This window comes from Pristiophorus japonicus, chromosome 14 (genome assembly GCF_044704955.1).
Source record: "Pristiophorus japonicus isolate sPriJap1 chromosome 14, sPriJap1.hap1, whole genome shotgun sequence".
In the NCBI taxonomy this organism is placed as follows: Eukaryota; Metazoa; Chordata; class Chondrichthyes; family Pristiophoridae; genus Pristiophorus; species Pristiophorus japonicus.
The window spans coordinates 174,394,821-174,418,032 of record NC_091990.1 but is presented as its reverse complement, the minus strand read 5'-3'; the positions used below and the strand labels follow the sequence as shown (position 1 = coordinate 174,418,032).

Sequence of the window (23,212 nt, the reverse complement as noted above, 5' to 3'; positions counted from 1 at the left end):
CCACAGGGAGTGGTTGAGGTGAATAGCATAGATGCCTTTAAGGGAAAGCTAGATAAACACATGAGGGAGAAAGGAATAGGGTTAGATGAAGTAAGATGGGAGGAGGCTCTTGTGGATCATAAACACCAGCAGAGACCAGTTAGGCCGAATGGCCTGTTCCTGTGCTGTAAGCTCTGAGTAATCTAACAATACTATATTTAGGCTTTGGAATGGTTACACTTGGAGCATTGTGTTCAGTTTTGATCCCCAAACATGGTGGGGCATATTGAGGCCCTGGAGAAGATACAGAGGAGAGGAATCAAAATATATCCATCCTTAGTTATCAAAATAGGCTCAATCAGTCGAATCTATTTCCATGGGACAAACAAAGGCTAGAAAAGGATATGATTGAGGTTTTTAAGATGACGAAGGGATTAGATTGTGTCCAGTTGGATAGGTTATTTGAGATGGATTGGGATGGGCAATCTTGGGGCCATATATGTAAAGTACGTTGAAAAGAGTTCATTTAGATGTTCGGAAATATTTCTTTACACAGTTATTTTGCTCTGGAAAAGATTACTGAAGCACATGGTGAATATGTATTCAATGCAGTCCTTCAAAATCGAGCTGGACAAGTCCCTGAGAGTAGGATGAAGTTAGAGAGGGCAAGTTACAGGGCAGCTAGGAATCGTGATACCTGTGAGTTACTGTGGGCTCCTGGAGCTGGTTTGGGAATTGGAGATGAATTTCCAAGAATATTTCCGAAATTGGCCTTAATGTTTTATTTTGCCTGGAGGGGCAGAAGTACTTGATTGCACAATTTTTTGCCTGGAACGGGCAAACGTCATCATCATCATAGGCAGTCCCTCAAAACGAGGATGACTTGCTTCCACGCCAAAAAGGGATGCGTTCACAGGCGTTCCAATGAAGAACCTAATATTCCAGATCCCGAACTGCATCTTGAAGGGTGGAAGATGCCTGTGCGTGGATTTTTTTAACGTGGGGTGACCGTTGCACACCAGCCACCCCACGAGCCTGACAGAGCGAGGTCTTGGTCCAGTGGCAAGGGTTGAACCAGGACGACTGGAGACCCGCTCTGCTGCACGGACCTAGTGCGCACACATATCGCAGTGTGGGCTGACCCGTGCTGCCCCTGGACCCTCGCCTCTTCTGGGCCCCGAACTCTTGCCTCTCCTGGGCAAACGTACGATGGACCAGGCAGACTAACTTGACCTTTTTTAATGGCGTTGGTTTTCAAACCCTTTTGTTCAGTGACAGAATTAGAAGCCAATACCATACTAAATCTTAGAGAAAACTGCATCACTCTGGCATCTTGGTACATGACTTACTCCAATTTGCAAATTTAAAATATGTATTTGAGAAGTTATAAATATATGTTCTTCTATTTTCTGCTCTGCTTGACGTCATGGCCTGGAAAAGCCTTAGCTCCAGTGCAAGTCAGATTATTTAGGTTCAGGGTGGGGTCAAATAATTTACATATTTTTGGTGAGCACTCACAAGAGGAGGGGGCAGTGGGAAATGTGGGACAAGATTGTTGGTTAGGGGACCACTGATAACCCCCTCCCCCGCCCTCAAAATAAAGTGATGACAAACTAGGGGACTGATTCCCCTTTATAGGTCAGTTGATCCAAACACTATTATGAAGGAATACTGGGCATTTCCTGGCTCCGGTAAGCCCCACTTCTGCCAATTCAGCGACCTGTATATGCTGGGTTCATCTTGGTGTCCCGAAACATCGCGGGCCGCCCCGACCTGTGTGAGAACACCACCGCAGGTCGGGGCTATAAATAGAGCTGGAGGACCGGGCCCTGGAACATCGTGGGCGAAGGTGCGGCGAATGAGGGTACGGGGCCCAGAAGAGCCGAGGGCCCAGAGGCAGCACGGCCCAGCCCACACTGCGATATGTGTGCGCACTAGGTCCGTGCAGCAGAGCAGGTCTCCAGTCGTCCTGGTTAACCCTTGCCACTGGATAAGGGCCTAGCTCTGTCAAGCCCGTGTGGTGGCTGGTGTGCAACGGTCACCAGACGTTAAAAAAATCCACGCACAGGCATCTTCCGCCCCCTCAACTGGAGTTCAGGACTGGAACATCAGGGGCCTTCATTGAAACACTTGTGAACTCACGTGGAAGCAAGTCATCCTCGTTCGAGGGACCGCCTATGATGCTGGTGGGCAGAAAGAAAACAAAAACTTACATTTATATAGCACCTTTCATGACTATCGGATGTCTCAAAGCGCTTTACAGCCAATGAAGTACTTTTGGAGTATGTGTCGTTACTGTTGTAATGTGGGAAGGGAAGGCAAGTCTGAGGAAACTTGCAATGTGGTAAATCCCTTCCTTTGGTTCTGCTCATTAGACTCCATGGCCGGAATCTTACCGGTGCTCCAAATGCGAGTTTGGAGGTGTGTCTGCCGTCAAGATGGCAATGATTGACAGCGGGGCGGAAGTCCGCTCTGAACCAGCCTCCATGTCAGTTTCTCAAGTGCTGGCTCTGCCTGCGCTTTGCAGACCTGGCACTAAGCGGCAGGTCAGGCAATTGAGATAATTAAAAAGCTGCTTGAAGGTAATTAAGCAGCATTTTACAATGTCCTAACAATCTTTCCAAATTTTTTACGAGGTTCCCAGCGCTCGAGGATCACGTCAGGTAAGTGTGTCGGGTTCTCAATGACTCTATTGCTGTGAATAGTTGACAGTTGCAAAAGTGGTATAAAAGCTACCATTTCACAGCTGTTTACTTTCCAATCTTAGTAGCTGGAGCCTTCAGGATTTGGAATACACCTTCCAGCTTTCTGGAGATTTGAAGTGTTTGCAGTGAACTCTCTATCCAGTGTTACCTCCTTGGTGCAACCTCTCTCACCATTGTCAGATCACTTCTGTCATCTCAACTTCACTTGCCATCTATTCCATCAGCATCAGTGCCCTTGAAAAAAATCTCACCTTGGTCCTCAGAATCCCACCACGATCAGCCCCAACATCATCATCACCAGGCACACCAGCATCACCAACAATAACACTAACGTTCTCCGCAATCACCTGATGCTGCACAGGACACAGGGTATCAGTCCCCGACCATATTGCTGCCTGGGACGCCAGGGATGGCCTCACCATGGTCAGATTTACTTCACTTGATGCTGTACACCCTGGCTACCACATGATGCATCAGGTTGGCACCTGCCCACACCAACACCTTAAAGCATTCCTACAATGCCCAACCCATTCTTTTCACGCACATCACCATTGCGGGGGGGTTCGGTGGGGGGGGGGGGGGGTGGGGGTTGAGTACCATTAGGTCTCATCAAAATATTTTGATGTTTGACAACACATTAGCAGCAACTTTGCATGAACATTGGTGATAATAACCAAGTGTTGGTAGTTGGTATGATTGAGGAAAGATGAGGGTGAGTGTGACAGATGGCTAGTCAGATGTCGATAGAGATAGAGGGATGGGTGGAAGTGCAAGGTAAGTTGGTGTGAGTAAGGATATGTAGGGTAGGGTTGGGAAGGCAGAGTGATGGGGATGTGATCAGTGGCACAGCAGGATGAGGTTGAGTGTGGCTTTGCGGTAATGTTTGACGATCTACTGAGATCATTGAAAGGTTTGCACCACTGCAGCCAGGTCCTCCTGATGACATCCCTGCTTGTGCCCTCCTGTGTAATGTGCAACCAGACTGCGTTGGTGTCCTGGGGAGGTCTTTTCCGTCCATTGGAAACGAAGAGGACCTCCTGGTGTGTTGTGACTTCCCCCATAAGCATCTGGAGAGAGTGATGGGAGAGTCTGGGTGCATCACAGCTGTCAAAATGAATGTGGGCATGGTCCCTTTAAGGAATATCAAATGACATCATCAGACCCGCTTCCTTTTAATTCGCTGGGAACCTCGCAGGGCGGGCTTAACAACCCCCATCAACGGAAGATTACTTGGACAGAGCGGGCTGCAACCAGCGACGAGGTTCCAGTGCGCATCCGAAGTCTCCCACCTTGCTCCCGACCCAGTAGGAACAATTGCAGGCCATGAGTGGGGACCTCTTAAGTTCCACCTGCCTTGGGCCTCTGCCACAAATTGGCTGGCTAGCGACCCCTGCTGGGCAGTGCATATGCGTCAGCTGAAGTGAGAATTGGGTTTATCTGTGATGCATTCCACAGTTGAATTGCTTGTTAGCACTCGCTAACAGGCTCCCACAGAAAAACTATGCACTTCAGTGAAGTACCATTATCATCATCATAGGCAGTCCCTCGGAATCGAGGAAGACTTGCTTCCACTCTTAAAATGAGTCCTTAGGTGGCTGAACAGTCCAAACGAGAACCACAGTCCCTGTCACAGGTGGGGCAGATAGTCGTTGAGGGTAAGGGAGAGTGGGACAGGTTTGCCGCACGCTCTTTCCGCTGACTGCGCTTGATTTCTGCATGCTCTCGGCGATGAGACTCGAGATGCTCAGCGCCCTCCCGGATGCACTTCCTCCACTTAGGGCGGTCTTTGGCCAGGGACTCCCAGGTGTCAGTGGGGATGATGCACTTTATCAGGGAGGCTTTGAGGGTGTCCTTGTAATGTTTCCTCTGCCCACCTTTGGCTCGTTTGCCGTGAAGAAGTTCCGAGTACCAGTGAACTACGAGCGACACTTTAGACCAACAAGCACTCAATGCCTCCTGTGGTTAGGGTTGAGAAAAATAATTAGTTCCTGTTATACGCATCCTTATTCTCGGTGTGTTCTTAGCTGTGATACAGAGAGAAAAAGAAAAATGAAAAGGGATGAGATGTTGCTTGACATATGTAGATTCTATTTCAATATTCTCATTGAGCTAATATAAGCACGACCTGACCATGCAGATGAAGTGCCTGGTTGCGTTATCAGGTGCTTTTACCTGTGAAATAAAAATGGAAAAGGAGACTTGAGATAGTACCTCATCAATGTAAAGAAATAAATGGTACCAAAAAAGCATCTTATGCATGATACCATTGCAGCACAAATAACACGCTGCTGTTCTGCCCTTTACAAAAAGAAAGATAATATTTGCCAAATACTTACTTATGAAGACAGTGTCCTGTTAACTTACTTTTTTGAGTAACAGTAGCACTCCCAGATCTATAGGAATCCCTGCATTTTTACAGGTGGGAAGTTAAACAGTTATAAATATGAAATAGGAACCCAACTCACCTTGACCCTATCTACATCTAGTTTTAACGGAGGTGGGACAAGGAGCAGCCAACCAATCAGCTCCCAGAAGGCGGGTTTTAACATTTTGCACACCAACTATCCTGTGGCTTGTCGTGAGTCTGTCAAACTAGTGTCAGATCAGTGTTAGTTTTGTGTTTTGAGCTCATACCCACTAGAAACTTAATTATACATATAAGACAGTGCTTTATACTGATAACCAACGTCCCTGTTAAGCTGTGTGGCCATGTGGCTGTGCAGCGGTCTGGAGGTCCCGTGTAGGATGCTCACCGGCTCTACAATGATAATAATCACGCTTGCACGGAAAAATTGAATGACCCGTGCCAGTTGAAGACCTGCGCACCCACAAAACAAATTACAGGGAACAGCGCTGATAACTATTTCCTTTTCCTTTAACAAAATACAGGGAGGAAATGCATAGTTTACAGGAAGATCACAATACTGGAACATCATCATAGGCAGTCCATCGAAATCGAGGAAGACTTACTTCCACTCTAAAAGTGAGTTCTCAGGTGACTGTATAGTCCAATACGGGAATTACAGTCTCTGTCACAGGTGAGACAGATAGTTGTTGAGTGTAAAGGAGGGTGGGACTGGTTTGCCACATGCTCTTTCCGCTGCCTGCGCTTGATTTCTGCATGCTCTCGGCGATGAGACTCGAGGTGCTCAGCGCCCTCCCGGATGCTCTTCCTCCACTTAGGGCGGTCTTTGACCAGGGACTTCCCAGGTGTCGGTGGGGATGTTGCACTTTATCAGGGAGGCTTTGAGTGTGTCCTTGAAACGTTTCCTCTGCCCACCTGGGGATCGCTTGCCGTGTAGGAATTCCGAGTAGAGCGCTTGCTTTGCGAGTCTCGTGTCGGGCATGCGGACAATGTGGCCTGCCCAGCGGAGCTGATCAAGTGTGGTCAGTGCTTCGATGCTGGGGATGTTGGCCTGAGCGAGAACACTGACGTTGGTACATCTATCCTCTCAGGGGATTTGCAGGATCTTGTGGAGACAGCGTTGGTGGTGTTTCGCCAGCGATTTGAGGTGACTAGTGTATATGGTCCACGTCTCTGAGCCATACAGGAGGGCGAGTATCACTACAGCCCTGTGAACTGTAAGCTTGGTGCCAGATTTGAGGTCCTGGTCTTCGAACACTCCCTTCCTCAGGTGACTGAAGGCTGCGCTGGCACACTGAAGGTGGTGTTGGACCTCATCGTCGATGTCTGCCCTTGTTGATAGTAGGCTCCCGAGGTATGGAAAGTGGCCCACATTGTCCAAGGCCGCACTGTGGATATTGGAACAATAAGGTTCTAAATACTGTACTGTAATCTTTGGTGAGTTAGCTTTCTAATGCTTTCACAATTATTCTTGGATTTCATGCTTGTATTATTTGGGGGAGGGAGACACAGCGAGTAAATAGGCTTGGAATATATGGGGAAAAGATAGGATTATGAGAAAATTCAGATTACCATCTGAGAGAGCTGTGTTAGGCTAAATATACTTACATGTCCTGATTTACACAATCCCTGCTCTTTGATGCTGAAGTGTGTTTGTTTCACTAACGATTGCAAATTAATACAATGCTTCAATAATTGCTGTTTGGAAAGGGCAGGGATCTATTGTTATTGAGAAAACTAGGTGAAGTTTCAAGGTCCATAATGCAAAGATTGAAAAGAGTAGCGGAGATGGTGAAGTAAATCGAGAAACAGTGCTTAGGTGATGCCAGCCATGGGTTTTAAACGCTTGTAGATTGCAGGGGAGAGGGACGACTGAGACAGGTAATGAATTCCATTATTTGTGATCCTGGGAAAGAATGAATTAGTGTAGTTGTATGAGTTGGTGTAGGTGACAATGCAATGAATCTGCCATTTACTTATTTTCAGATACTTGCAAAGTAATTTAAATTTTCCTGTGAGTTTCTTAAAATGACTTTTAATTTAGCAGTAAGGAATGTCCATAATCTACTCACAATAAGCAGGCTGAATTGAAGGAATTAAGCCTCAACCACTCAGTCTGCTAATCCCGCACTACAGTGCAGGCGGAGGAGTCACAGTCATTACTGGTCTACAGGGCTGTAGCAATACCTGCCCTCCTGTATAGCACAGAGACGTGGACCATGTACAGTAGACACCTCAAGTCGCTGAAGAAATACCACCAACGATGTCTCCGCAAGATCCTACAAATCTCCTGGGAGGACAGACGCACCAACGTTAGCGTCCTCGACCAGGCCGACATCCCCAGCATTGAAGCACTGACCACACTTGATCAACTCCGCTGGGCAGGCCACATCGCTCGCATGCCAGACACAAGACTCCTAAAGCAAGCGCTCTACTTGGAACTCCTTCACGGCAAACGAACCAAAGGTGGGCAGAGGAAACGCTACAAGGACATCCTCAAAGCCTCCCTGATAAAGTGCAACATCTCCACCGACACCTGGGGGTCCCTGGCCATTGACCGCCCTCAGTGGAGGAAGTGCATCCGGGAGGGCGCTGAGCACCTCGAGTCTCATTGCCGAGAGCATGCAGAAATCAAGCGCAGACAGCGGAAAGAGCGTGCGGCAAACCTGTCCCACCTCCCTTACCCTCAACGACCATCTGTCCCACCTGTGACAGGGACTGTGGCTCTCGTATTGGACTGTTCAGCCACCTAAGGACTCATTTTTAGAGTGGAAGCAAGTCTTCCTCGATTCCGAGAGACTGCCTATGATGATGATGTTCGATCACAGTTCCTGTTTGAGCTATTGGGCTGAATTCTGTTCCGTGATCCCACCCAAAAGCGGGTAGGATAGTTGTGGAGAGTGAAAGAAATGTGGGCAGTGCCTCTGAAAATTATCTCACCATCTAACCTGTACTTCCCTCCCTTCACCCTTGCTGGGACTGCTGCTGGGCACTTCTTTCCCACCCACTGCTTGTAAATGGGGGAGGGGTTGGGGGATCCTGTGGGGGGGGTACGGTGGTGAGGAGCTCTCCTGTCTGTCTGTATTATCGCCACTTCACGGAGCCACCATGGGGAAGGTGATGGTAGGTTCTGGGGAAGCAGAAGTAACGTCCTTGAGGTGCCTCCATGGAAGGAGAGGGCCTTCTATTGGTCTCACGTCCCTCCATTTTGCTTGTACCTGCTAACGGCCTCAATCTTGGTCAGGGCTTTTCGTGGTCGGATCTCCAGGGTGTTTTCTGCTCCTCGAACAGTGTTCCCATCACTTCTGGTGCCCCAGCAACAATCCCACTGCTGCACCACCAGGATTTTGCGTCTTTGCAGCAGTAAGCACCATCTTGCCGGCGAGACACCCACCAGTCACCCACGCTGCATCTTTAATGATCCCCGACCCAAGTAAATAGGTCAGGATTCTGCGGTGTCAGAGGAGTGCAAGCCCCATCCAGCCGGAATGAGAATTTTGGCTCCTGTCTTGATTTTTGGTCCTTTGCAGGATTCAAAGTTTGATGCCTCCAGCAGAGGACTCTCCATTACTGTAGACGCGCTGAACGAGATTGTTAAGTCCTGACTCTAATGTACTGACTTACACGAGACACATGCTGAAGTCAAGGTCACTTAGGACCCGTACCTTTAATTCCAGCTCTCCAGTGCTGCACTTGCCTGAGACCTCCCTTTATATACCTCAGTGGGACAGGTATGGAGTGTCTCCTGCAAGTACACCCCTGGTGGTAAGGTATGCTTATTGTTAGAGGTCATATCCAGTTACAGTCATGTATCGCATGGTAAGATAGTTATATACAGTAATGTGAGATACATGACATCACCCTCCCCCAAGGTCTTATTGCCTTTATAGATTCAGTCTCTCAGGTGGTCTGCGCTCTCGCGTGGAGCGTCTTAGTTGTGGTTCAGTTGTTTGCCTTGGTGCCTGTTTTTCATTCGGTGTGATTGCTGGTATCTCGCCGGAGCTGTCTGTTGAGACTGCCCTTTCCTCAGGTTATTCCACCTGTCTGTCCACCAGGTGTGGTATAAGTTCCACATTGTAGTCTGCCTCTGGTTCTTCAGTGTTATCAGTGAATCTACTTTTTACTTGGTCTACATGCCTCTGGCAGGTTTGGCCATTGCCCATTTGTACAACCAGTAGCATGTTTCCCTCTTTGTCTGTTACTGTCCCTGCAAGCCATTTGGGACCCCGGCCATAGATTAGCACAAACACTTTGTCAACTATCACATTCCACCTCCCCCTCGAATTTCGGTCATGGTACTCAGTTAGCTTTTGACGCTTAGCCTCAACAATTTCATGTATGTCTGGGAGGATTAACGAGAGCCTGGTCTTTAAGGTTCGTTTCATCAATAGTTGCGCGGGGAGAACCCCAGTCAACGAATGCAGATGAGATCTGTATGCCAGCAGCAGTCGCGACAGGTGGCTCTGCAGCATGGGACCTTGGATTCTGAGCATGCCTTGTTTAATGATCTGCACTGCTCGCTCCGCTTCGCCATTGGAAGCTGGCTTGAAAGGTGCCGCCTTAATGTGATTTATACCATGGTCAACTATAAAATTGTGAAATTCTGCGCTGGTGAAGCACGGACCATTATCACTGACCAATATGTCAGGAATGCCGTGCGTTGCAAACATGGTTCTAAGGCTCTCCACAGTGGTGGAGGTGGTGCTCGAGTTTAAAATGGTGCACTCGATCCATTTTGAAAATGCATCAACGACTACGAGGAACATTTTGCCCATGAATGGGCCCGCATAGTCTACATGCACCCGCGACCACGGTTTGGTGGTCCAGGGCCAGGGGCTTAGGGGGGCCTCCCTGGGGGCATTACTGAGTTGGGCAGAAATGGTGCACCGACGGACGCAGAGCTCCAAGTCCGCGTCAATGCCAGGCCACCAGACGTGGAATCTGGCTATGGCCTTCATAAGGACGATCCCCGGGTGCTCGCTATGGCGCTCCCGGACAATCGCCTCCCTGCCTCGTAAGGGCATAACTACTCGGCTGCCCCACATCAGGCAGTCTGCCTGTAGTGAGAGTTCATGCATGCGCCTATGGAAGGGTTTGACCTCCTCGGGGCAGGCATCGCGAGAATCTTCCCAGTCACTGGTTAAAACGCATCTTTTAACTAGAGATAACGTGGGGTCGCTGGTCGTCCAGGCTGTCATGGGCGAACCTGTGGATTCAAAGGCATTGATTGCCATGACCATCTCACAGTCCTGTTCGTCGGACCCTTCTGTGGTCGCCAGGGGTAGCCTGCAAAGCGCGTCGGAACAGTTGTCTGTGCCTGGTCTGTGCCTTATCGTGTAGTCGTAAGCCACCAGTATGAGTGCCCACCGCTGAATGCGTGGCGAAGCCTTGGCGTTGAGTACCTTGCACTCGGATAGTATGGTCGGGAGGGGTTTGTGGTCGGTTTCTAACGCAAACTTGGCCCCGAAAAGGTATTGGTGCATCTTTTTGATACCGTACACGCACGCGAGCGCCTCCTTCACAACCATACCGTACCCGCGCTCCGCCCGCGAAAGTGAGCTGGAGGCATAAGCAATGGGCTGCAATTTACCCGCATGATTGACGTGCTGTAAAATGCACCAGACCCTGTACGCTGACGCATCACACGTAAGGACTAATTTTTTACCTGGGTCCTTAGTATAGGTCCTTAGTTTGGTGCTGATCTTTGTGAGTTTTGGTCTGTTGCTTTTGTGCGGCCACAGCTGTTCAAATTGTTGAACGCTCATGAGGGATTGACTGGCCTCCGTGTCCAGTTCCATGTTGACGGGTATCCCGTTAGGTAGAACCCTCATCATAATTGGAGGCGTCTTGGTGTAAGAACAGTGGACATTGATCGTGTTAACCCGCTGTACCTCGGCGTCCCGTGCACTGTTCCAACCATCTTCTGGTCCGCTTTCTGACCCTTCCGATTCGTATACCAGCCGAGCTGCTGTTTTTCTGCACATGCGAGCCTGATGCCCTGTCTAGTTGCAATTTCTGCAAACGGCATGCTGAAATCGACACACCCTGGTTGAGTGCCTTCCCCCACATCTCCAACACTGACCGTTTCCATTGTTTCCGAAGGATGAGCTGCGTCTGGCTGATCTCCCTTGAGCTTCTCTCAATCTGTTGTTGATTGCTCGCATTGTGGGTTGATGAGGTGTGATCGGCCGTTCATGTGGCTCTTGATTTTGATGGCTTCTGGTGCCACTGTCTGCTGTTGAAGGCCTGCTCTGCTGCCTTTGTCTGTGTGTGGGGGTAGCGGTTTGTTTCACAATGTGAACCCCTTGTTCCGATGCCTCGTTGGTTGTCATACCCAAAATATAGATCAGCCTCGTTTCTTCTTCGCCTGCCAAGAACGTCTGTGCGACCAGTGCTGTTGCCTCTAGAGTCAAGTTCTTAGTCTCTATAAGCTTTCGGAATATGCCTGCGTGGCCTATTCCTTCAATAAAAAAGTCTCTCAGTACTTCTCTCCTTAGTTCATCGGGGAACTCACATGAACTAGCCAGCCTCCGAAGTTCCGCCACGAAGTCGGGTATGCTTTGACCCACACAGCATCTGTAGTTGTAGAACCTGTGTCTGATCATGTGTAGGCTGCTCGCTGGCTTCAGGTGGTCTCTCACCAGTGTGCTCAACTCCTCAAATGACTTGCTTGCTTGGTTTCTCGGGTGCCACCAGGTCTTTTATTAAAGCATATGTTTTCGAGCCACAGCTGGCCAAGAGATGGGCTCTTCTCTTGTCTGCCTTATCGTCGCCCAGCCAGTCTTTGGTCACAAAGCTTTGCTGGAGCCTTTCTATAAAGTCATCCCAATTGTCTCCAGTATTGTATTTCTCATCTGAGCTGTTGGTAGCCATTCTGTGGATTCTGTGATCCCGTAACTCGTCGCCACTGTTAAGTCCTGACTCCAATGTACTGACTTGCACGAGACACATGCTGAAGTCAAGGTCACTCAGGACCTGCACCTTTAATTCCAGCTCTCCAGTGCTGCACTTGCCTGAGACCTCCCTTTATATACCTCAGTGGGACAGGTATGGAGTGTCTCCTGCAAGTGCACCCCTGGTGGTAAGGTATGCTTATTGTTACAGGTCATATCCAGTTACAGTCATGTATAGCATGGTAAGATACAGTTATATACAGTAATGTGAGATACATGACAGAGATGATTGATGAATACCCAGTCACACGGTAGTGTCTTGAGGAGGATATTCGCCAGTGGGTCTCCTCTTCCTCAAAACAGAGTTTCAATTGAAACATTTCACCAATCTGTAGGCTAAACTTTCAAACCTTATTCTCGCTTTGACCATGGGTTTGTCAAAATCCAGTTGCATTGTAATCAGGGATAATTTTTGGTCTTTACCACTTGGACTCAGAGGTTGGGTGGCGTCTTCTTGTGCTGCAATGAAAGCTGAAACATCAGCCATTAGGCACTGCTTCCTGCTTGCGTCCGCAAGTGTGCTAATGGATTTGCCCATCGCTTCGATGCTGGAAAGGATAGGCTCCAACCTGTGTGTAAAGCCCTCCATACTCTTTGACATTTTCCTGGGCTTTCTGGCAGACTTCCCAATGCATCATCATCATAGGCAGTCCCTCAGAATCGAGGAAGACTTGCTTCCACTCTAAAAATGAGTCCTTAGGTGACTCAACAGTCCAATACAAGAACCACAGTCCCTGTCACAGGTCGGACAGATAGTCGTTGAGGGAAAGGGTGGGTGGGACAGGTTTGCCGCACGCTCTTTCCGCTGCCTGCGTTTGATTTCTGCATGCTCTCGGCGATGAGACTCGAGGTGCTCAGTGCCCTCCCGGTTGCACTTAGGGCGGTCTTTGGCCAGGGACTCCCAATGTTTCATTCTGCATACCCATCAGCCTTCTGCTGTAGCCCACCCCATTGAGGTCCTCTGCAGCAGAACCCGTGTATAACCTCGCCCTCTGGGGAGCTGGCACCTGCGCTATCTTTGCCCCCTGCCCTCGCTGCAGGCTACTCGTGCCCGGTGTCTCACCACGTGCCGATCCCACCTCGAAGCTAACCTCTAAATGACGTGCAGCATTAATATCTGAGCTGGTGACTGCGAGTGTGAAATCAAGTGACGCCGTTTGTTCCTCATCACTGTCTTCTTGCTCTTCAACCTGTTGCTCTTTCACCACTGCCTGGCCAGGTTGCAGTTCTTGGCTATCTGAAAGGGAAAAGGCACAAGTGGCGAGAGAATGCTGGGTGAAGTAAGAGGTGCATGCTTACACCATCTGCAGCTTGCAAATCACAAGAGATTGTAGCATGAGGGGGAAGTAGGATGCGAGAAGGAGGATTAGGTATGAGGATACCGTCGTCTTGTATGGCTTCACTCCTGCTGCTGGCCATGGGCTCAGCAATGGCCATTGTAATGATGGTGAGCACCGTCTCCTCAATGGGGCTAAGGACATTCAGCTATGATGTCACCCGCCAGTAAGTTCCGGCTCCCTCCGGTTATGCACCATCTTGTCCTGCACGAGACAGGGAAGTGTGTCAGTGAGTGTGGTGCAATGTGTTTGGGTGATGTGGCGGTCATGGTCGAATAGCTGGCAGCTGTGAGATGTAGGTGTAAGGCTTGCAGCAGTGCTGAGTGCGTGAGGTGCGGTGAAGCATATGAGCGTCAGGTATGAGTCCTGATTGATAGATTATTGGTGGGTGAGTGTGGCGCATTGAACAGTTGCTGCGGCTCGGAATGTGGCAGTTGAAGATACATTCACTGACCGTGACCATTCGTGGGATGTCACTGAACTTTTTGCGGCACTGCATCCAGGTCATAAGAACATAAGAAATAGGAACAGGAGTAAGACATACGGCCCCTCGAGCCTGCTTCGCCATTTAATAAGATCATGACTGACCGATCATGGACTCAGCTCCACTTCCCTGCCCGCTCCCCATAACCCCTTATTCCCTTATCGGTTAAGAAACTGTCTATTTCTGTCTTAAATTTATTCAATGACCCGGCTTCCACAGCTCTCTGAGGTAGCGAATTCCACAGATTTACAACCCTCTGAGAGAATAAATTCCTCCTCCTCTCAGTTTTAAATGGGCGGCCCCTTATTCTAAGATCATGCCCCTAGTTCTAGTCTCCCTCATCAGTGGAAACATCCTCTCTGCGTCCAGCTTGTCAAAACCCCTCATAATCTTATACGTTTTGATAAGATCACCTCTCATTCTTCTGAATTCCAATGAGTAGAGGCCCAACCTCCTCAACCTTTCCTCATAAGTCAACCCCCTCATCCCCGGAATCAACCTCGTGAACCTTCTCTGAACTGCTTCCAAAGCAAGTATATCCTTTTGTAAATATGGAAACTAAAACTGCGCACTGTATTCCAGGTGCTCAGGACTTGACCTCTGGCATTGTCCGCCATGGCTATCTGGTCCCACTGCTTTCTGAGAGTTTGTCTGGAGGGCCTCCTGGCTCCCTGTGGATACAGCACATCTCTCCTCTTCTCTACCTCCTCCACCAAGGCCTCTGATGCAGCGTCGGAAAATCTTGGAGCCTGCTCTCTGCCATGTTGTGTCATTATTACATCTTTTTCCATGTTCCACAGTGACTTCCACCACCTGCTCCAGCCACAATGCACCTCCCCTTTAAGAGGTGCAGCTGGCTTTAAGTAGTGCCAGCTAGTTTTACGTGGTATCAGCCTCTCACAATTTTGGACTCCCTGCTGAAGTGTGCAGCCACTCAACAGCGTGGTTAGCGCTGGCTACACGCTGCAATCCTGGGCCAGAAATCCCTGTTTCTTCTTCCCGCGGGCGTTCGACCATAATTAAGAGAAAAGGTGCACACTTACCTTTTGGTCGAATGCTCGCCTGAGAGCCCGGACTCGAGGCCTCCTCTTCTTGCGCAACGGAGCGCGTTCACGTTGGGACATCCGCAGGAGTCACGTGGGCCTGGACACCCAATCACGGTAAAGTATTTTCTCATTCATAGTAATAGGAGTTTCATAAGTCTGAATCTCCTATTACTATGAATGAGAAACTCCCCCAAACACCCAAACACGACATAAAACATTTTTTAAAAAACTCACATAAATACACTATAGAAATTAAAGTTGATAGAAATATTTTTTAAAGAAAAAAATTTGCCGTTTGAAAAAAGAAAGTTTTAAATAAAATTACCTGAGTGGGCAGGGTTTTAACATAAATATGTTTTTAAAATTTTTATTTTAATCATGTTACTGATATGTTTTTAAACTCTTATGCCTGTAACAGTAGGCTATGCCCCAGCTTTTATCAGGCGCAAGAGTCTTGACGACATTTGCTGGGCAAGATATGGGTAAATCCTGCAATCTTGCCCATGCAAATGTCCTCGCTCCCGAGATGCACGAAATCTGTCAAGCCAGAAACTTGACAGATCGGAAAAGCCGGTTTTCAGCTCATGCGCATTGTGCGCCGAAAACCGGCTTTTCCGTTGCCTTCCTGGGTCCGTAGAAATTTCGTACAGACCTGGGGAGGCCGGGATTTCCACGCCCATGTTAATTAATGGGCAGCATGAAGTTGGCATTCTGCCTACATCAGAAGCAATGGGTGAATTCCTGTGCCCATTTTCGGGCCCTGTCCAATTTAGCCCCATTGAATCTAATCCCTGGTAAAATCATTTCCAAACCTGCATAACTTAATATCAATCGAACAGACATATTTTTTTAAACAGCATAATACCTGCCAAAAAATAGTACACAGTGGAATGTAGTACGGTACAAGCATGCTAAACATTTGCACCTGACCTTCACCAATTGGAAAATATACCCTGTCAGTTCTGCTCAGAATATACTAGGGCCTGAAGAGACTGATTAAAATATCACAAGTGGTTTAATTGGTATCATTTCTCTCTGAACAGACCAAGCTACGACATCACTGTATTTGGCCCCAACAGTCTCAATATTCTATGACTGCAACATTCCTCCAGACTCTCTAACTCATCTTAATTTCCAAAGGCACCCATATTTTTTTAATGTTCATACTGTTACCTCACTGCTTAGTTGACAAACAGAAGGGCTAGTGACAGTCCAAAGTTGCTGGGGGCTAAAGCAGCCCCTGTATCCCTGAATAACGTGATTCTTTCATAATTTGTTTGAATTTACTTTTAATAACATCATAATGTCTCTGAGTTTATCACACCTTCCTTTCATAATACACACCACACCTGTATTAATATATAGGTAACCCTGACAGCGAGTTTAGTAGCTGGTAGATGAAACGCTCCCTCCTGAAGATTTTAGATTGGTGAAATGAGTCATTTTAAAAGAATGCAGTGGTAGACACCTAGAAACAGAGACAGCATCAATCAGGGGATTTCACACTGCCAGTGTGATGCATACACATATTGGGCTGGATTGTGCGGTGGGTAATCATCATCATAGGCAGTCCCTCGCAATCGAGGAAGACTTGCTTCCACTCTTAAAATGAGTTCTTAGGTGGCTGAACAGTCCAATGTGTGAACCACAGTCCCTGTCACAGATGGGACAGACAGTGGTTGAGGGAAAGGGAGGGTGGGACTGGTTTGCCGCACGCTCTTTCCGCTGCCTGCACTTGATTTCTGCATGCTCTCGGCATTGAGACTCGAGGTGCTCAGCGCCCTCCCGGATGCACTTCCTCCACTTAGGGCGATCTTTGGCCAGGGACTCCCAGGTGTCAGTGGGGATGTTGCACTTTATCAGGAAGGCTTTGAGGGTGTCCCTGTAACATTTCCTCTGCCCACCTTTGGTCCGTTTGCCAAGTAGAGCGCTTGCTTTGGGAGTCTTGTGTCTGGCATGCGGACAATGTGGCCAGCCCAGCGGAGCTGACCAAGTGTGGTCAGTGCTTCAATGCTGGGGATGTTGGCCTGATCGAGGACGCTAATGTTGGTGCGTCTGTCCTCCCAGGGGATTTGTAGGATCTTGCGGAGACATTGTTGGTGGTATTTCTCCAGTGACTTGAGGTGTCTTCTGTACATGGTCCATGTCTCTGAGCCATACAGGAGGGCAGGTATTACTACAGCCCTGTAGACCATGAGCTTGGTGGAAGATTTGAGGGCTAATAATGCCGTACTAACAGCCTTCACTGTTATTACCCCTTTGAAACTCACCACAACTTCAGGATTTAGTGCATGAGCATCTAAATGCGGAAATCCTAAAGTTGCGGTCAGTCATTCTTCGCTCCGACACTGGCTGTGCTGTGGACCCCACACCTTCACCACCCCCGCCCCCCCCCCCCTAGCCGGCAATCAGTGAAACTGACAAAAACATGGGCTTTTCTGCGCAATATTGAATATATAATAAAAAATAATTTTTTTTAAAGATTTGTTCAAATTTATTTCAGATTCTATCTTGTCCCTCTGTGAGAGCCCCAATCTTTGTCTTGTTCTCTGTAATATTTTTTAAAAGTCGGGATAAAAACAGGTTCTTATTTCCTGCTTCCCTGCCTGTGAGGAATCTGCTTGTTGATGTCACGACTGATGGCGGTAGGGATTCCCCATTATATTGCACTGACATCACTTACAGGTTGAGAAAAGGCAAGCTTTTCACCACAGAGATCGCAAGATCACAAGATCTGGGTTAAGGTGAGGGCAGATTGGTAAGGATTTTCTCTTCTGATCCAGTGACCCTGCTGGAAAAAATATATGTGGGACATCAAGTGAGAACAGAATCAGGACTGGCTGAGATTTCGCCCCCTCGGGCCCGACATTCACACATTAATGGTCACTTGGGTATAGTAGTATTAGGCAGTCCCTCGTATCGAGGATGACCTGCTTCCACACCAAAAATAGATGAGTTCACAGGTGTTTCAATGAGGGATCTGACAATCTAGGTCCCGAACTACATACCAAAGGGTGGAAGATGCCTGTGCGTAGATTCTTTTAATGTGGGGTGGCCGTTGCACACCAGCCACCACACGGGCTTGACAGAGCGAGGTCTTGATCCAGTGGCAAGGATTAACCAAGACAACTGGAGACCAAGCTTTGCTGCACGGACCTAGTGGGCACACATGCTTCTACTATCCATAGATCGCAGTGTGGGTTGGCCCATGCTGTCCCCTGGGCCCTCGGCTCTCCTGGGCCCTGAACCCTCGCCTCTCCTGGGCCCCGATCACGATTGCTCCTGGGCCCTGATTTCTCTCTGCTCCTCCGCCCCGATCAAAAATGGAGCAGTCAGTAACAGGACATCAATTAGTCTCCTCTTATCTTGGAGACATCAAATATCGACAGTGTTATTTGAAATATCGAAATATTAAACTCCAGCCTAGTTGAAGCGTTATTAACATCGGCAGAAATAAACGGCAACTTGGGTATGGTACTGGAGGACACTCATGGAGCTGTATTCAGCAAGAGTCAATGCCTTTGGGCCGGGATGGAGTTGGGGGGGCGGGGAGGAGGGAGAAAATCAATGGAAAAAGGGAAAAGAATTGTGCAGAAATAGTGTTTGTATATTGGAAATAGGGATTTATTTCAGCATTGGGTGGTTTCTGCTATTAAGCAATTTAGCTAATTGCTAGGTGGAAATCTGAAAACATATGAAGCAGATCTAATTTTTGGTCCCTAATTGGCCCCACCCAGACTTTGACTACCCTTTTAGTATTTATTTTTGTTTATAAAAGACCATTGTGTTCCTTTTATGTTACCCGTGCTGATCTATTGTCGTATACTCTCTTTGCCCCGCTTTCCTTTTTCAGTTCTCCTGTGCACTTTCTGTATTCAGCTTAGTTCTCTATTATATTAAGAACCTGACATTTATCATAAGCCTAGTCTGTAGTCTGGACCTGAATTATCTCCTCTTTGAAGGCCTTCCATTTCTCATTTACTGTTTTACCTGCCAATGATTCCAATCCACCTGGGTCAGATCCCTTTCAATTCATTGAAATTAGCCCTCCTCCAGTTGAGTATTTTCTCATTTGATTGTTTTCTTGCCTTTTTCCATAACTACTGTAAACCTATATCTTCTTAGGCAGTCCCTCGGTGTTGAGGATGACTTGCTTCCACACTAATATGAGTATCTCAGGTGACTGAAGAGTCCAATGTGGGGCCTACAGCCACAGGTGGGGCAGACGATGGTTGGAGGGACGGTTGAGTCGGGTGCCTGGGTTGTTGTGCGCTCCTTCCCTTGTTTGCGTTTGGCTTCCGCGTGCTCCCGGCGAAGAGGCTCGAGGTGTTCGGCGCCTTCCCAGATGCTTCTCCTCCATTTTGAGCTGTCTTGTGCCAGGGACTCCCAGGTGTCGGTGGGGATGTTGCACTTTATCAAGGAGGCTTTGAGGGTGTCCTTGAAGCGTTTCCTCTGCCCACTTGGGGCTCGCTTACCGTGTCAGAGCTCTGAGTAGAGCGCTTGCTTCGGGAGTCTAGTAGCGATAAGCTGTAAGGGCTGCAAGTACCTCGATCTGGCCCACTGGTTTATAGTGACTGGATAGGTCAAGTTTAACTTTTATTATGTGGATTTCAGCTGCATCTGTCATACCCACTCTTCCTCTTGACTACCTAGCCAAACCACCCCAAGGTTCCCCCCTGCTCTAGCTGTCAACCAACAACATTTTCAAGTTTCTTGTCATGCCCTCTCTAAGATCATCTTGTCCGTGAGATTCACCTCCTCCACTCTTAATCCCATTCCCCCTAAATTGCTGAACATCCTACTTCCCTTCCCAGCTCCCACGCTAGCTGACATTGTAAATGCTTTTTTGTCTGCAGGTACTGTTCCCCTCCCTTTCAAAGCTGCTGTCATACCCCACTCTTCAAAATATCTATCCTTACCCCTTCTGTCCTTGTAAACTACCACCTCATCTCCAAACTCCCCTTCCTCTCCAAAGTCCTTGAATATGGAGTTGCTCCCAAATCCGTGGTCACCTCTGTTGTAGCTCTATGTTTGAACCTCTCCAATCAAGTTTCCACCCCTATCTTAGCAATGATACAGTTCTAATCAATTTCATGACATCCTCTGTGACTGTGTACCCTCACCACTGATTCTATCTTCCTCCCCACACATTATGGGCTCAATTTTCCCCGGTGATTTGCGCTGTTTTTTTGGAGCAGGCTGCTCTTTTGTTGAAAAACTACAGTTGCCCCAATCAATTTGCACCAGTGTAACTCAGTTAATCACGATTTTTTTTAGGTCAGTTTTTTTTTTCAGGCAAAGTGGGCGTAACCTGCCACCCGTGCCAATTTGGGAAGGTTGGCCAGCTGAGAGTTACTCCAGTTGTGCTTAGGCCAGCGTATGTGGCCTCTGCAGAAAACCCTTCCCTAGAGTTAAGGAAATCGGTGCAGAGAGAGAAAGAGAGAGAGATAGAGAGAGAAAGAGAGCGAACCGGTCTCTTCGGGCGGGGTTGGAGGTAAGTTGCTGCTATGTGTTTTTCAATTCTTTTAATGTGTTGGGAGCTGGCTGTATGCTTCACTTTGCAGCTTCATCTCGCATTGTGTCTCTGGTTACCATGGAAGCCTTATCTTTTTGGCGCAGGTCAAGGCTCCACATCCAAAACTAAAGATCGGGTTAGACCGCACCAAAATGAAGAAATCCAACGGGGAAACTTCGTATCTTTTTTTGGCGTACTTAGGCCCCCAAAAAATCGGGCGTAATTCTTCAAGTACGCCAAAAAAAATGCTTTGCGGAAAAATTGAGCCCTATCTCAGGTTGAACCAGACTATTCGCAACTTCAGCATTCCATTTGATCAAGAGCTGAGCTTTCAACCCCAAACCTTCTCCATCAGAAAGATCGCTTACTTCCACCTTCGAAACAATCCTCATCTCTGTCCTTGCCTCAGTCATCTGCTGCTGAAACCCTTATCCGTGTCTGCGTCGCCTGTAGACTTGACTATTCTAATGCTCTCCTGCCTGGCCTTCCATCATCCACCCTCCATAAGCTCCTGCTCATTCAAAATTCTGCTGCCCGTATCCTATCCTGCACCAAGTCCCACTTCCCATCAACCCCTGTGCATGCTGACCTTCATTGCCTCCTGCTCCCCCGATGCCTCAATTTTTAAATGATCATCCTCTTGTTAAATCCCTTCATGGCCTTGCCCCTCCCTATCTTTATAACGCTCTCCAGCCCTACAATCCTTTGAGATCTCTGCGCTTCTCCAATTCTGGCCTCCAGAAATCCATTCATCCAACTACGACCGCTTGCATTTATCTAATGCTTTGAACATAGTAAAATGTCTCAAGGCACTTTACAGGAGCGTTATCAAACAAAATTTGATATCGAGCCACATAAGGAGATATTAGGACAGATGACCAAAAGCTTGGTCAAAAAAGTAGCTTTTAAGGAGTTAGGGAGATAGAAAAGGGTGAGGCCATGGAGGGATTTGAAAACAAGAACAACTTGTATATTAGTATAGCGCCTTTATGTCGTGAAACATCCCAAGGAGCTTCACAGGAGTATAATGCGCTAAAAATTTGAAACCGAGCCACATAAGTAGAAATTAGCGCAGGTGAGCAAAAGCTTTGTCAAAGAGTTCTGTTTTAAGGAGCGTCTTAAAGGAGGAAAGAGAGTTAGAGAGAGGTTTAGGCAGGGAGTTCCAGAGCTTGGGGCCTAGGCAACAAAAGGCACGGCCACCAATGGTTGAGCGATTATAATCAGTAATGATCAGGAGGGTAGAATTAGAGGAGCGCAGACATTTCAGGGGGGTTGTGGGGCTGGAGGAGATTACAGAGATAGGGAGGGGCGAGGCCATGGAGGGATTTGAAAATAAAGATGAGAATTTTGAAATCGAGGCGCTGTTTAACCGGAAGCCAACGTAGGTCAGCGAGCACAGGGGTGGTGGGTGAGCGGAACTTGGTGCGAGTTAGGACACGGGCAGCTGAGTTTTCGATCACCTCTAGTTTACTTATGGTAGGATGTGGAAGGCCAGCCAGGAGTACGTTGGAATAGTCAAGTCTAGAGGTAACAAAGGCATGGATGAGGGTTTCAGCAGCGGATGAGCTGAGGAAAGAACAGAGACGGGCGATGTTACGGAGGTGGAAATAGGTGGTTTTAATCATGCTGCGTACAACAAGGATGAGAATTTTAAAATTGAGGCGTTGCCGGACCGGTAGCCAATGATGGTCAGCGAGCACTGGGGTGATGGATGAACGGGACTTGGTGTGAGTTAGGACACGGGCAGCAGAGTTTTGGATGAGCTCAAGTTTATGGAGGGTGGAAGATGGGAGAGCATTGGAATAGTCAAGTCGAGAGCTAACAAAGACATCCCACCATTAAAATGTGCTGGGCTGTTTGCCCTTAGAGTTTTCCCTGAGAGCAGGAGAGAAGGGTATTGCTAGAAAAAGCTGCTAAAATTCTGGTAACTAATGCAGCATAAATCATCAACATCGACCGACAAGATATTACTTTGATCTCTTAATGCACAGCATCATATTGTAACACTGCAATATTTTTAGGACTTGTTACAAACAGTACAGATTGTATTCATATTGTAAGCAGTATCCAATCTGTACTGTTGATTACAAGTCCATGGGGAATTGTCCCACCTCAGCTTCACTTGTATGCTGTTGATTTTCAAGCTTTAGCTTTCATTTCTTAGGGTGTGAGCTCCTTCAGCTGCTGGCGTCCTCCTCCTCCTGCTGCTGCTGCTCCCTGGCTTGGCGATTGAATGCATTCTTTTTGGATGGTAGCACTAAACTGCTTGGGAACTTTCTGCTGGATGTGGCTATACTTTGGTATTACATTTAGCCCTCCTGTATGGCTCAGAGACATGGACCATGTACAGTCAACACCTCAAGTCGCTGGAGAAATACCACCAATGATGTCTTTGCAAGATCCTACAAATCCCCTGGGAGGATAGATGCACCAATGTTAGTGTCCTCGTCCAGGCCAACATCCCCAGCATCGAAGCACTGACCACACTTGATCAGCTCCGCTGGGCAGGCCACATTGGTCGCATACCAGACACGAGACTCCCAAAGCAAGCGCTCTACTCGGAACTCCTTCACGGCAAATGAGCCAAAGGTGGGCAGAGGAAACGTTACAAGGGACACTCTCAAAGCCTCCCTGATAAAGTGCAACATCCCCACCGACACCTGGGAGTCCCTGGCCAAAGACCACCCTAAGTGGAGGAAGTGCATCCGGGAGGGCGCTGAGCAGCTCGAGTCTCATCGCCGAGAGCACGCAGAAACCAAGCGCAGGCAGCGGAACGAGCGTGCGGCAAACCTGTCCCACCCTCCCTTACCCTCAACGACTATCTGTCC

General features: G+C 48.1%; 1 protein-coding gene across 3 annotated transcripts in view; it reads left to right on the top strand.

The window, feature by feature from the left end:
• Window positions 1-23,212, top strand: part of syt8 (synaptotagmin VIII) — a 139,798-nt gene that overhangs the window by 7,958 nt on the left and 108,628 nt on the right. The window contains exon 1 of one of the 3 annotated variants that reach the window (XM_070898681.1): window positions 5,579-5,667. The exons of the other annotated variants lie outside the window; for them this stretch is intronic. The gene's annotated coding sequence lies outside the window, so the exon portion shown is untranslated. Of the gene's footprint in view, window positions 1-5,578; window positions 5,668-23,212 lie in introns of those variants that run through there. 3 annotated transcript variants of the gene reach the window in all.